A 13,969-nucleotide genomic window follows, 5' to 3' on the forward strand; every position below is an offset into this window, starting at 1 on the left:
TTTTGGTTGACTCTCTGGTATGCCTGAGAAGATTGTCATCTTGTGATTTAAAGATAATAGAGCCAAGCATGTGAAACTGCGCACAGAGAATAAACCTTTGACTCAGAACCGAATATTTTGTTAAAAAAAAAAAAAGAGGACAACTTTGTCTTGAGCTCAGTTTGATACACTGGCAGTTAATGAAATTATCCAGCAATAACTTTCCATTCTAAATATTGCTGTGCTATTTTTAAAAGGCTCCTATGGCACTCCACGCAGGGCGGCCCAAGCTAACAATACCAGATATCTGAAGAGGGTGAGTGTGATTAAAGACTTGTGACAATAGCTAATGTAAGCTTTAACTAAAAATGTCAACTCCATTTGTTTTCAGCTTTAAAGAGTTTCTGGATCAGAATGTGCAGGTAGGAGTTCTAACAATTTCAAGATTACACTTGACCTAGTAGAAAAGATGATCATGTAAAAAGTGACATGAACTGTGACTCTTTGTGTGCAAATGTGGATCTGTGTGCCTGTGTATAAATATGTCAACACTGGCAAAGAGCCTCACAGTTTTTCAAAATATGTAACATCTATTTTTGTTACAAAGCTTCACAATTGGCAATTAAAAAAAATGGAATGAGCTAGAGTGGGCTTTTTATTACGCATGGCTTTATTTCTTTGAATTTCAAAATTACCTTGCATGCATTTTCAACTTTGGAACAATTTGCAGGCTGTTTTCATTTCTATTTAAAAGGGCTAAACACTGAGAATGTGCCTCTGCTTTGCATTCTAATTGCATGTAACTGATTTGCACAGCAGAACAAAAACCTAATTTTCAGATTAAGAATCATGCGCTAAGAAATAATTATTGTTTTATGAGGAAAAAAAGGGTTTTCCACATTTTTCCCCCTTGCCCAATTTATGAGAACTGTTTGCCAGTTTGCAGGTTGCCAGCCTTCCCAGAACACCAACTATTACTCTTTAGGGACTGGAAAAAGGTAGACAGAGACACGAGGCATGCAACTGTTTTGACTGCATTCTTTTGCTTGCAACATAACACTTGCTTTTTATTATTTTATCTTCAACAATCAAGGGGTGACTAAATGGTTGCAGGTGGTGATGAAAATAAAAGCCATCCATCATTATTTATTAGGCATGAAAAAGATACACAATAATGTAATTTAATCCCGGAGCAGACAATTATTTCCACATATTGATAATACAATGTGAAAACTGTCATGAATCCTAATGTGATGTTCGCCTTTATTGGTGAACCACTAGTAGCAATGCAAATAATGAAATTGTATCAAAAAGAAAAAAAAAGTAATTATTTGCATATACCAATAGTGTCACAGAGAAAAACACATCATTACTAACTTTGGAAAATATAATCGTGGTTTGCGTGTTACTTTGGTTTTGATGTTTGCAAATGCAGGTGCTAAATGTTCTTCTAGGTAAATATTTTATTGATTTCTGCATCATCAAAATAATTTCGCAGGTTTTGATAAGGGAACTTTAAAGCCATGAACATGCAGCTGTATAATCAGCACCTCTTCACACAAACCTGCAAATCTCCCTGCTAATCTATTCACATATTTGTGCACGAGACTTCCTTCATTAAAAATAATTTAAGAAATATCTTTGCTCCATCTGGGCCTGATTCAACGCCCATTGAAGGCATCAGAAAGACTCGCATTGATTTTGGTGGGTGTCAGACAGAAACCCTTTGTGGCTGCTTTCTATAAATAAAGTTGGGCTCCAGTTTGGGCAGAGCAGCTCTCACTAACATATTCAGAGTGATGACATTCACCCCTGGGCAGATGTGAGCATGTGCCACTTAATGCCCACTTATGTCTCATTTTGAGCAGGGGTAAAAGGCCCTTTTGGCTGGACAAAAATATACATATTTTTTTAAATAGGCAACTATACATGCAAAGTATATCTGCAACTGCACAGCTAATTTACATTTGAATTACCATGTCTGGGCATGCAAATCAGGTAATTACTTGCTCACATATAACCGGCCATTTGCATGCACAAATACCTATTATATGCATTCAAGTCACAGTAATGTGTCTGCAGCATTTAGCTGTATCTCAAGAGAAACTGCATCAAGGAAGAGGTTTACATTATCTCTTATGGACTTGGTGTCTTCTAGAGTGATGTAAGTGATACTTGAAATCATGAGGAGATCTCTCAACTTCCTACATGTGCTGTCCCTTGAACTGAAGTCTCTTAGGCTCAAGTCTGTAGGATGCTGGAGCACTTGGGGCAGCAAAACTACTGAAAATTAGTTAAAAATATGGGGAGTCTCAGACTCTAGAACAGACCTTGAAATGGTAACACCTCATCCTGAAAACATTCCTGAAACCACAACAGCTTTTCTGTTGCCATTGAAGCTCTGGCTGCCCAATCCCTGGAAGTGTTCAGGGCCAGGTTGGACAGGGCTTGGAGCAACCTGGGCTAGTGGAAGATGTCCCTGCCCATGGCAGGGAGTAGAACGAGATGGTCTTTAATGTCCCTTCCAACCAAACTATTTTAGGATTCTATAATTTCCAGAGAGCACTTTTGGGGACACAAATCACACAGACTGGGACCAGAGGCAGAGCTGGGGAGGAAGGGATGGTGTCAGGGTGGATGGATCCTTGCTCAGTCTCTCCTAAGCTTGGCAGCATCTGATCTACATCAGCACCCAATTCCCATCGATCTCACCCCTAGCACTCCACATTTAGGGGGGAGAAGCAGAATGTATTTTCCCAAAGGCTGGAGTGGGTGAGGGACATCAGATGGTCTGAGCACCACCTGAAATGTCACAGTGGCAGCTGCTGTTTCCTTGGAAAGCTCACAGATTGGAGGCAGTGGCACCAGCCAGGCTGGAGGGGACCCCACATCCAAGGGGAGAGGGTCCAAGCATGGCTCCACCACCCCAGGCAGGCAGGTGCCCTGGCAGAGGAGCACAGGCAACAAGTACTTGCACTTTCACTTTTGCCTTGCATTCAGGCTGTTGGGAGAAGGACAAGTGGGCTTGAAAAAAAAATACAATGTGAGTTGTTTTTCTCCATTAATCAGTGCTTTTTTTCTTTTTTTTTTTCAGCTGCCTGGCTTCATTACATTTGTTTGTCTTTCCCTCTCCAACTGAGCAGTGGGATCTGATTTTCCTGAATTTGGCTGAAGAGACAAATTAAAGTCTTCTTTGTTTATAATCAAAGCAGGAGTGATTATTTGAACATTTTGAAGGAATCACATAGTATTTTAAGAGTCTGTAAAAAGACAAGAAAGGTGGTGGGAAGTCATCAGATGCTATTTTCTTTCAAACTGCATGGATGGTTTTAACAAAGTCAACCCATGACGTCTGTAGAGTTTCACCAAATGGCCTGGGAACTGATGGCAAATTTGTGAAAACATACTGGAAATGTTTTGTTGATATTCCTGCTGACATTAGGGGCAGATCCTGCATGTCACCACAAATATTTGGCAGTGGAGAAAACCAGAGATTTTGTTCAGCTCTGTTTGGAATCAGATAGCAAATTGATCTTGGAGACTCTCCCTGGAACTCTTCATATTTTTGGAAAACAAAAGATTTTCAGAGGAAGCCCTGTTTTTATTATGCATGAGATTGTTATGGGAGGAGAAAAGGGAGTCTGTGACTTACACAAAAGAAGAGGGGAATTGGAGCTTTTGCTGGAATTGAACAGATTATTCCTGGCCTTCGCTTTGTGTACTTTTCCCCAGGAACATGGATTTTTATGTGAGAAAAGATTATTTCTGAATTATTTATTATTTATTTATTTATTATTCAGTCTCCTGTGCCTCATACAATGGGAGATCAATTACCTGTGGGGTCACTGAATGGTCCTGATGGGAGGTGAGGGAAGGCAGTGTGCCCAGAGCACACCACAGTGCTGGGAAATGCTGCTGTGATGGGATAGAACTCATGGACAGCTAAGATGGGACACATGGACCTTTCTGGCAGTGCTCAGCCACCCTTGTCTGCCTTGCTCTGCTCTTGCTCCAAGTGGATGATGAGGCACAGAGCGTCCTGACTGGTCCTTTTGATCCACCATCTACATGACCTGGATGAAATCCCAGACCCAAAGAGTTTTTCCCTTAACTCCAGCCAGCATTTCACCCCCTCTTCCAGTAAGTGACTGCATCCTCTGCAGCAGCAAGGGCAGTTCCCCCACTCACCACAGCATTGTCATCTCCCCATCTTCTAGGCTTCTTCCTTGTTTTTTGGGAAGAGCCCAGGAGAGCACTGGGAGGAAATACCTCAGCAGTATTTCCAGAGTCTGACTTAGAGAAGCCCAGAAAGGCTGGGGCTCAGCAATGTGACCTGTGCTCCCCACAGACACCACACGTTTCTGTGTGAAAGAGCTCAACCCAGAAGTAGCAAAATTTTCCAGAGGTGACAAGGAAGGACCTTTTGGGGACCATGCTGTGTAGACTTGTAGGAGTTGTTGGGTTCCAGATGAAGCGAAGAAAAACTCTCCATGGGAAGCTTCTGACTTCATAGATTGCTCAAACACTGAGCATATTTAACACAGGGCTGGATGTGATAAACTAGATTCAAACAGCGACCCAAGGAAAAAAACAACAGGGGAATGTGGCAAGCAGTCAGTTTTGTGGTCTGAACCTCACAGGAAGGACATGTTTTCAGATCAGACCCTGGCTGAAACAGCAAGGCTGAAGTAGAAGGAAAAGAAGAAGAGGCTGTTTCTTCTACTTGCAATGCAGTAGAAGTTGCAATGCCAATCTGAGTTGTTTCAAGACTTACACTTTAGCTGTCAGAAAAAAGCCCAGCCTCAAGGAAAGGCTGATCTACTGAATTCAAACCAGCTCCATGTCCCCAGATATGGTCCTACCATGCATCTGGCCACTAGTCCTGCCTAGAGCAGGACTGTGTATTCGTGATGCCCAGATTCTGCTGTCTTACTCTGATTTCTTTCTGATTTATGGGGACAGGTCATGAGGCAGATGTGACAGAACTCACCCTGCCATGAAAAAAGAGCAGTCATGCTCAGGGGAAAGCTCAGCTTCAGCATCATCACCCTGTCTTCAGCATGGTGCTCAAATGAGTGAGGGCTGACTGGAATCCAGTAGAGACCAGAAATAGGGCTGAGAGATGAGGTCAGGAGAGAACTGGGACTGGTCAGGGGGAACAGGAGACATCAAACATGTAAAATGCTCTTGCAGAGGGGCAGGGAATAAACTATTCTTCCTGTCCATGGGGGATATGAGAAAAAGTTGTAGGCTGACATCTGAGTAAGAGAGCTGAAAAACTTTCTAAGTATAAAAATAACTCATAGCAGAAAAGGCAACAAACCCTTTATGGGCACTGGAATAATCTATTAGTAAAATTAAAGTTGTTGTTTACTTCCAGAAAGAAGTATCGGAAAGTAGTTTTTTTTAAAAGTCTGTTTCATAACTTGCAACAAATCTCCCTCAAGTAAACATCCTTTCCAATTTTCATATATCTGCTGCGTCTTCTACCTCTCCTCCCAGGCAGTGATGAATGTAACAAAGTAGTGAGTGGGAAGAAACACAGACAAATATTTTATAAGTAATGTATTACATATATTGGGTACAGATAGAAATAGCATTGTGCTCACTCTGTTTTCATTCTCACCAGCACAAATCAGGAGCAAATCCAGTCACCAAACTCTTTCTACAAGTAAAACCGGAGAAAGTGAGTTGTGAATGAATGTGTCGCAAAGAGTTGAATGTGAATTTTTTGGTAAGCCAACATCTTTGTTTTATTATCTAGTCATGCTTCTGTGCAAGAGGGCTAAGTCCAGTCATTATATGCATTTTTCTCAAAAGCCAACCCTGTTATGGGATATACTGGAGACAGTGTGGGTGGAGCACAACAGTATTAAAAAATAAAGCACTGTCTCCTTTTTTGTTTTCCTGTATAAGAACAAATCATTTATTCCCTGCTGGATTTCATGAGTGTGTTATTTACCACTGTTTACTGTAACTAGCTTCCTATTATTACAAAAGTTGGCAGGGTGAGCATGGGTCTGTAGCTTGCCCAGTTGCATTCCAATTCCTTTCTGCCAAAAATTAAAAAATGGGTTTTCCATGCACCTATCACATGTAGGAATATTTTCAGCCACATTTCTCAGTCCTACAAATGCCAGCCTCAGTGTCAGAGTGGTCAGGAATCTGCCTGACCCCCTCTCCCCACCAAACCAGCCTCTGATGGGCATCCCATAGCACACAGAGGAGTGGGGCCATCCCAGGGCTGCAGTGGCACAGACCCAGCCTGATTTCAACCTGGTTGGTTTGACTGCCACACACGACAGCACTTAACTCAGCCTGAGATCATTTGTCCCAAGGAGGAGGTAACCAGATATTCCTGAGCAACACTTCATCACTCCTGCATAAAGACATTTACGGGGTGCTGTGCCAGGTGGGTTTGTCCAGCCTTCCCCCGGGAAGCATCACCAAACCCTTCCCAGGAGGAAAGTGGCTGAGAACTGGGGAAAGCACCACACAGCCTGTGCCTTGGCTTCCCCAGGTGTGCAGGGACAGGGGATGTGCCTGACACAGTGTGCTCAAGTATGGCCATGCAGGAAAATGAGAAAGAAGGAGTAGATTTGGGGCAATGGCCCCAGAAGAACAGCTTTATCCCAGGGGCAACCCCACACTGGGCACTGGTGCTCCTGCAAGCCCCACTGGAGCAACATGACCAGGCTGCAGAAAGGGTCTGGGTGGTTTGGGTGATCCCTCTGTGGAGGATTTAGCTGAGCTGCCTGTGTTTGCACTGCAGAACCTGCTCTGGGTTTCTGTTTTATGTCTCCAAGAGCCCTGTGCCCTTTGTAAATAGAGGGGCTGAGGCACAGGAAGAGCTGGTGTGCTTGTGAGAGCACCAGCCCAATAAATGGATATATATTTAACTTTCTGCTTGGTGTTATTTTCTTTCTGCTTGGGCAAACAATACCCTGACTGCTTCCTAGTCCTAATCAAACTGCAGGGTACTAATAAAACAAATCCAAACTAATAAAGCACATTTCGTCAGTATTAATCCTCTTAAAGTTATCAGGTTTTCACATCCCTAGATAGGAGTAGTACTGTCTGACATAAAGTTGAGAGATAAAAGTAGGATAAAAGAGCTATTACCATACAACAGCATTAAGTCAAAAATATAATTGCAAAGGCTGAACTTGATTATTATTTAAAACATGTGTTGGGTGGAGGCACCAGCCGGCAGGAAGCATCTGATGCTGATGAACCCACACAACCTCAGCATGACTGACTTTTGAGTATGAATGTAAAAGATTTATTAATTTCATTTTTTAAGATGTTCTATTTGTTTTGAAAACATTTGGGGTTGCAAAACACATGAATCCTGTAACTATTTCCATAAAGCCTGGAAGAGTGGAACAACATTAGAGGGGATGGGGGTGGGGAACATGGGTATATTTTTTTTTTCTGGGAAGAATTTCCATTAAAATTAAATCTGGTTTAATTATAGCTCCTCAGCAGTGAGTATGTGATTTCTGATTATGTCCCTGGTGGATGCTCAGGTTGGTACTGCTGTGGTTGGATTGAGATCTGCTCCATTTCATTACTTTTTCCTTGAAGAGAAACCTCACTGGTATTCGTGGAAACCATGTGTCAGTTTGTGCAGCGTGTCATTATGTATTATCATATCATACAATTTAAAAAACATTGCATTGTTGCTTCTGGTTGGATTCTCTTTATGTGGAATACAGATGGCATTATTCTAGGTAATTCTCTTTCTTAATTCCAGCCCTCAAGCCAATCAAACAAAGACAAAATTGTAGATGGATACAAACTAATTTCTTGGTATATATCCAAAACCCACAGATAATTAGGGATGGGAGAAGCTCAAAAGCTCTGTAGATTTGGTTTGGACACACACTCAAGCTCGACTCTTGTGCAAAGCTGTAGGGGAACCTCCATAATTAAGGCTGTGCTCCATTACACTGGTGTAAACAAAGCCAGTGGTTACACCAGGGAAAGAGAGAACTCAGAAATTGACCTTCTGGCTGAAGATCTCAGGAGAAAAGATTTTTTTTGGTGAGATTTCTATTACTTCCTGTTTCTGGTCAGGTTCAGGTCAAGAGCAGCTTTCTCACAGTGCTGGAGCACTGGTGTTCCCATCCCCGACGGGCCAGGAGGCACTGGGGAGCATGGAAATACAGCTGAGACAGCCTTTCACAGTGCAGGAAAGCACTGCCTTGGGCTGGGTCAAAGCCACGGCCAGAGGTCAATTTTTATTTTGTCTGAACTTGTTCCTCTGCCCAAAATGGCAGCATGGAAATAACAATGTGAGAGATGAGACTCGGTGATGGGACTGAGCCACCTCTCCTGCATGGCATGACTTGGAGATCAGAAACATCTCTCTTTTGTAAATGGCAGGAATGAAGTTTCTGTCCTGTTTTTAAGCAGAGTTTGTCCCCAGTTCTGCTTTGGATAGTAAATGCAGGTTTTTTGTGACCCATGGCTGCTGCTTGCCCACACCTCCACCAAATGCTGTCACAGCAGGACTGAATTCAACAGAGGAAACATAAGCATGAAAGTGCCTGCAATTCTGTGCACCCCAGGCTCAACACTCAGCCAAAGACAACCTCAAGGAAAGGCTCTCTCTGTTCTGCAACTAAATTGGAGGGAAATGTGCCAGGTTGGGGAAGAAAAATACACACAACATCAAATTTAAGTTGCCAGCTACACCCTGTTGTGTTGTACTACTTATCCACAGCTCTGAGCAGTGATTCCAATGTGAAAGCACCAGAGTAGCTTTACTAATAACCTGCTCTCCCCTTGCTTTGGAGATAAGGCTCATCCAGCAGATGACAAAGGCTACAGCCACTGTTCAGGGACACAGAGAACCCCTGCAAAAGCAGGGGACACAAACAGCAGATGTGCAAAAGAGCTTTAGCAGGAGGCCCAGCTCTTTCCAAATGTCTGCTTTAGATAGCAGCATTCCCCATGTTCCCACCTCCTTCCAGAGGTATTGTCACTACTGCTGCTGCACAATGCAATAAAGAGCAAAACCAGCTGAAACTCTGTGTATTAACAGGCAAACTTTACTGCTTGCAAGGTGAGAATACAGGATGAGTGAGGTTTTTATATGCCATCAGCTGCTCTGCTCAGACTCACAGTCGGGATCACTTGGCAAAGATGGGTTTTCTGTTGAGCATTGCAGGAGCCTGGAGAAATAGTGTTAGAAAGGGGTACTTTCATCTAAGGAAATAGCCTAAACCACTGATGAGCAGCCTGTGTGAATCTCCCTTATGTCTGAGTAAGAGGCAGCATCAGACCCTGACACTGATGTGGTAGTTGCCCTAGAAAAGAGAAACAAAAAAACCCCAAACAAAACAGCATTTTAAAACAAAGACAGCTGGATTGACAGCGACCTACACAGGCGGCTGTGGCCAGCAGTGACACTGATTGAGACAGACTTCTCTAAACTGGTGACAGACTCTGAATGCCAGATCCCACGATCAGTCCTAAATGACACAACATACAGCTTTATGTAGCTGTTGTGCTTAGGAAACTTGCTGTTATGGTAGGAATGTATGAGTGTTTTAGCTGCATTATTGGCCTCCAAACACTTTTCCTTCTTGATCCCTCGGACAAGGATTTAGTGAAAGGATATCTAATTTTAAATGGGAAACATCTTCACTAAACTTTCCAGGGAAAATCGTGAACAAGGAGCTCCAACAGCTGGGGAAAGGCAGTGTCCCTCTCCAGTGGCTGCCTTTGAAAGGTTTCACAGTCCCCTGTTTACTGTGTTCATTCAGCTTTCTTTTTTTTCATGTTTATTAGACAAATCTTATGTGTTTTTCTTACCAGTTCTCAACAGAAGAGCAAAACCAAGGCCTCTGTGCTATTGAATTTACTGCCACACAAGTGGTAATGAGGACACTACCAGTGCCTTCTGCTGGCTGGAAAATCTGAGCCCCAGACTTCATAGAAGCTTGAGGAACACTGGGACAATGGAAGTCCAAGACTTTGGGACCATTTCTAAACTTTTAGTTTCTAGTAGATATTACTCCTGCAACAACCTCCTCTTCAGTTTTTCCATGGATTCACAAATTTTTACTGACATCCAGGCCATAATGTTTCTCTACCTACTCAGACAAAGGCCAAAGATTCATTCTGGATTCATTATGAATTCATATGTAGACTATCAGCTGATCCAAAGGGAGGTAATTGACAGAGTACATATAATTATTCACCCTTCTATTTGCAAGGTCTCTGGATCAACAAAGAAACCTCCATTACAAGCTCTACTTGGATCATGCAATTTACTGGGGCAATTTCAGATTATATACAGACAAGAACAAGCCTATGTCTACATTGATTTCTAACAGGGAAAAATCACATCTGACACTTCCATGAGCAGCCTGGGATGTGTCTGAGGACATGCTGAGGCTCACATGGCAGCATGTCCACTTGCCATGGTCTCTGCCTGTAACTCCAGCAGATGGTCCTAGCATGCAGAGCAATTTCAGTAATAGATACAACTTTCTTATGCCTTTGTCAATCTCAGCCTTCAACCAGAGGCTGATGATACCACTGAGGAAACCTTGGCAGATTTCCTCAGTAAAAAAACCCAGCAAAATTCTCACCAACAGCATCCTCTATAACATCTCCTGCAGACTCAGTTCCCAACATTTGACCCAGCTGCAGATCCAAAGGGATCCTGGGATCCTGGATAGTCCTAAGCCTCTCAAAACCACAGTGCTCCTTGGAAAGGTGACTTGAATTTGCTTGGAAGCAATGGATTATTATCATAAACTCTCCTGCCTGCTTCATTTACTGGAAGCAGGCCACCCAGATGCTTCCTTATCTAAAGGAATTCTCAAATTTCACTCCATCCACCCATTTACCCCTCCCACGTCTATTTTTTTTGTCCCAGAAACCCCATTCCAACCACTTGGGTCTGCTGCAGGATCTGCTTCAGTTTGCACCAGCACAGCTCAGCCCTCTCAGTATGGTGCAGACATGATGCTCCATAATGGGCAAAAGGATGAGCATCATGCAAATGCATGAGTGATATTGTCAGCACTTCTAGGAAGTTGCACACACAGATCTACTTAGTTAATAATGAGACGTGAACACATTCTGTGCACCTCACTGAGCACACATTTAAGCATATGGCTGCTGAGATAGAATATATCCTGCCAGCCTTTTTTCTTAATTAAAGTTATGCAAGTTATGAAATACTTTCCTTTATAATAAGCTCTTATTCCTGTGGAGAAATTTCTATTTGTTTTTATCTCATTTGAGCTTCAAGGTTAATCTTAGTTTAAGAATCTCGCTCGCTGTGACAGCAACCTCATGGTGCTGCAGCCTGATCCATGTGTGGGTGGGTGTGCATCCTTTTGTTCCACGCTGAGGCTGGAATTGTTGCTTTCCAATTGTACTCCCTGCACTGGTTTGCCCTACAGGCATGAGAAATAGGTGTAGGTGACTGGGAAAATGGTACATGAAGGATATTTGACAGATCCAGTTGAGGGGTCTTAAAAAAACCCCCAAAGGGGCAGATGCAAAATTTGTGTTTTGTTTTGCAAGACGAGGCAAATGTGAGATATTTCACTTTCTGATCTACTCTGAATGGGAATTTAATTTTGGAATCCTTGATATCTATTTACTTATTTTATTATATGAGTGCAGCAAGCGATAATTTATTCCAGCATGAAAAGAGACGTTAATAAAGGAGAAAGAATAAAGAGCAAGACATTTAGAACAAATTAATATACATGAAATAAAACAGTAAAAATCTCTGCTTTATCCACAAATAAACTTTTTATGCCCTATATACTTTATGATGAATCTCATATCACACTGTACATACATGCTGGACAAATATAGTAGCAATACTGAAGTAATTGTTCACAGTTAAAATGAATATCTGAATTATTTACACAAGTCCATCTTCCCTCAAACCTTTGGGTCTACATTAATTTAGGATAATGGCTCAGCTCTTTGCTCTAGTTCATCAGTATTGTATTTTTGTAACCAGCAAAAGCTGTTATCTTTTCTCTCTTTTTTTTTTAAAGGTATTTAATGAGTAATATTTTCCAGAAAGTTAAAATGCCACCTTTAAATGCTGCCACTCATGGCCACCACTTTTGTTTCTCTGTTCTTTGAAATACTATGGTATTTCTTACTCCATATCTGCTCTCAAATTCTTCCTTGTTTTCCATGCATACTTCTCCTGACTCCCATCTCAGCCTCAGTGTTAGCTTTTCCTTTTCTGACTGTAATCCTTTGACTCTCTCTCATGACAATCCCTCACCTACACAATTTTGCTTAACTCTCTCCTCATTTATTCCATTAGATCTTACATGTTTAGCCACAAGGTCCTTCCCATATGTTTCAATTCCATGCTAAAATCATATTCATGTCATGTGGGTGGGAAAAGAAGTCCTGACGAGTTGTATGATGTTGTGAATGTTTTGTCTTGAAAATATCTCCTCTCATGTAATAGGCTCAATCACAAACCCGTTGAAATTCTTGTCAAATTCCTCTAAACTTCCATGTGTGCACAGGTGGACCACACTTAACACTTTTTTCTCTGCTTGTGACATAGAAGGATACAAGGGACTTGAATACCTTGAAATATTGAGTAAAAACCATCTTAAAACTGCACTGATAGCTATTAAGAATTTTTCTAAAAGAAAACAACATTTGGGGGCCAAAATGTGAGCTCCTTGTTGCACACAGAAATGGCTCTCTGCCTCTATAGGGAGGGTGTGATTCAGTGCATCCACTGTGTAACCCCATTTAACCATCAGAAATGTTGCCAAGAACTAAAAGATAAAATATAGATCTATGTTCATTTTTTCCCCCAGTTGATCTTTTGTGTTTGATCATAAATGCACATTGTGAAAAGATGTCTTATACCTCCAAGCTAAACACTGTTTGCTCCTCATTAGTGATTTATAAATGATATTTTCTCCCTGGTGACATATCTTTTGATATGATTCTCTAATAATAACATCCACCAATATTAAAATAAGAACATCCCCATGTATTGTGTTCACCTTCAACCACATTTCCTCACTAAAATTAAATTTTAGCACACCAACTGATATTGTATGCATATATTTGTCTACCATCATTATAAATCTCCTAAGGGTCTCTATAAAATGATAGTTTTGCCTCTTTGCAGTAATTCTACCTAATGCTCCAAAGCAAGAAACTAATTACATGCTGACTTTTCACTAACTTTGATCTTTCCAAACCCACACTCTGAAGTTTCTATAGGTAATCATATAATTACAAGACATTAAGTAGGATGAAATTAGGCATCAACTTTTTTTCCCCTCTAAATAGCATTAACTCTTGTTGCAAATAAACATCTAATTTAAAAAGATTAATAATTCAGTAGCTTGTGATTTATGTAAGTTTTTGTATGTAGGATTTCAAAATAAAATCTTAGCATGTGCAGTAATATTTGCAACAAATGTCTTATTCTGAAAGAAAGAGTTTCAGTGGAAGGGGCTATGCTAAGAATTCTTGAAAAATATGTTTAAGAAAGGCCAAGGATAAACGATAGTGGTGTTAGGAAATTACTGATTTTTCTCCAGGGAATCTTTGAGTCTCTCGAAAAAATGACCTCATTTGTATTTTCCCAATGAATTGGTATGATATTTCCTGTAAGAAAAATTGAAAACAATTGTTGTTTTCAGCTGAACTCTACTGCTATAGAAAAAAAAATCTTGGATTTCCTCTTTGAAAAATATAAGTTTAGCTTGCTCCTATTTTCAAGCACAATCATAAGAATGATTTTTTAAAGAAAACAAATATCACAACCTTCTTAGACAACAGAGAAATAACTGTGCACTTCGATGTATTTTCGCTTCATACTTTCAACCTGCTATTTCAGCCGCGCAGTAAAACCATAATAAAATCTTCCCATTTGAAATACCATGGCCTTCTCCCTTCATTCACAACTGCCCTTCTTGCACTCAAATGAGGACACAAATCCAAATTCCAACATACAGAG

General features: G+C 41.2%; 1 long non-coding RNA gene across 1 annotated transcript; it reads left to right on the plus strand.

Annotated features, from left to right (window-relative positions):
* Window positions 1-323: 323 nt before the first annotated feature.
* On the plus strand, window positions 324-3,187 carry LOC146431549 (uncharacterized). The gene is made up of 2 exons (XR_014854622.1): window positions 324-401; window positions 3,074-3,187. It is a non-coding gene; the product is annotated as an uncharacterized LOC146431549 (long non-coding RNA).
* The last annotated feature ends 10,782 nt before the right edge of the window (window positions 3,188-13,969 follow it).

Source organism: Lichenostomus cassidix, chromosome 12, assembly GCF_008360975.1.
Source record: "Lichenostomus cassidix isolate B80296 chromosome 12, HeHo_3.0, whole genome shotgun sequence".
Classification (NCBI taxonomy): Eukaryota; Metazoa; Chordata; class Aves; order Passeriformes; family Meliphagidae; genus Lichenostomus; species Lichenostomus cassidix.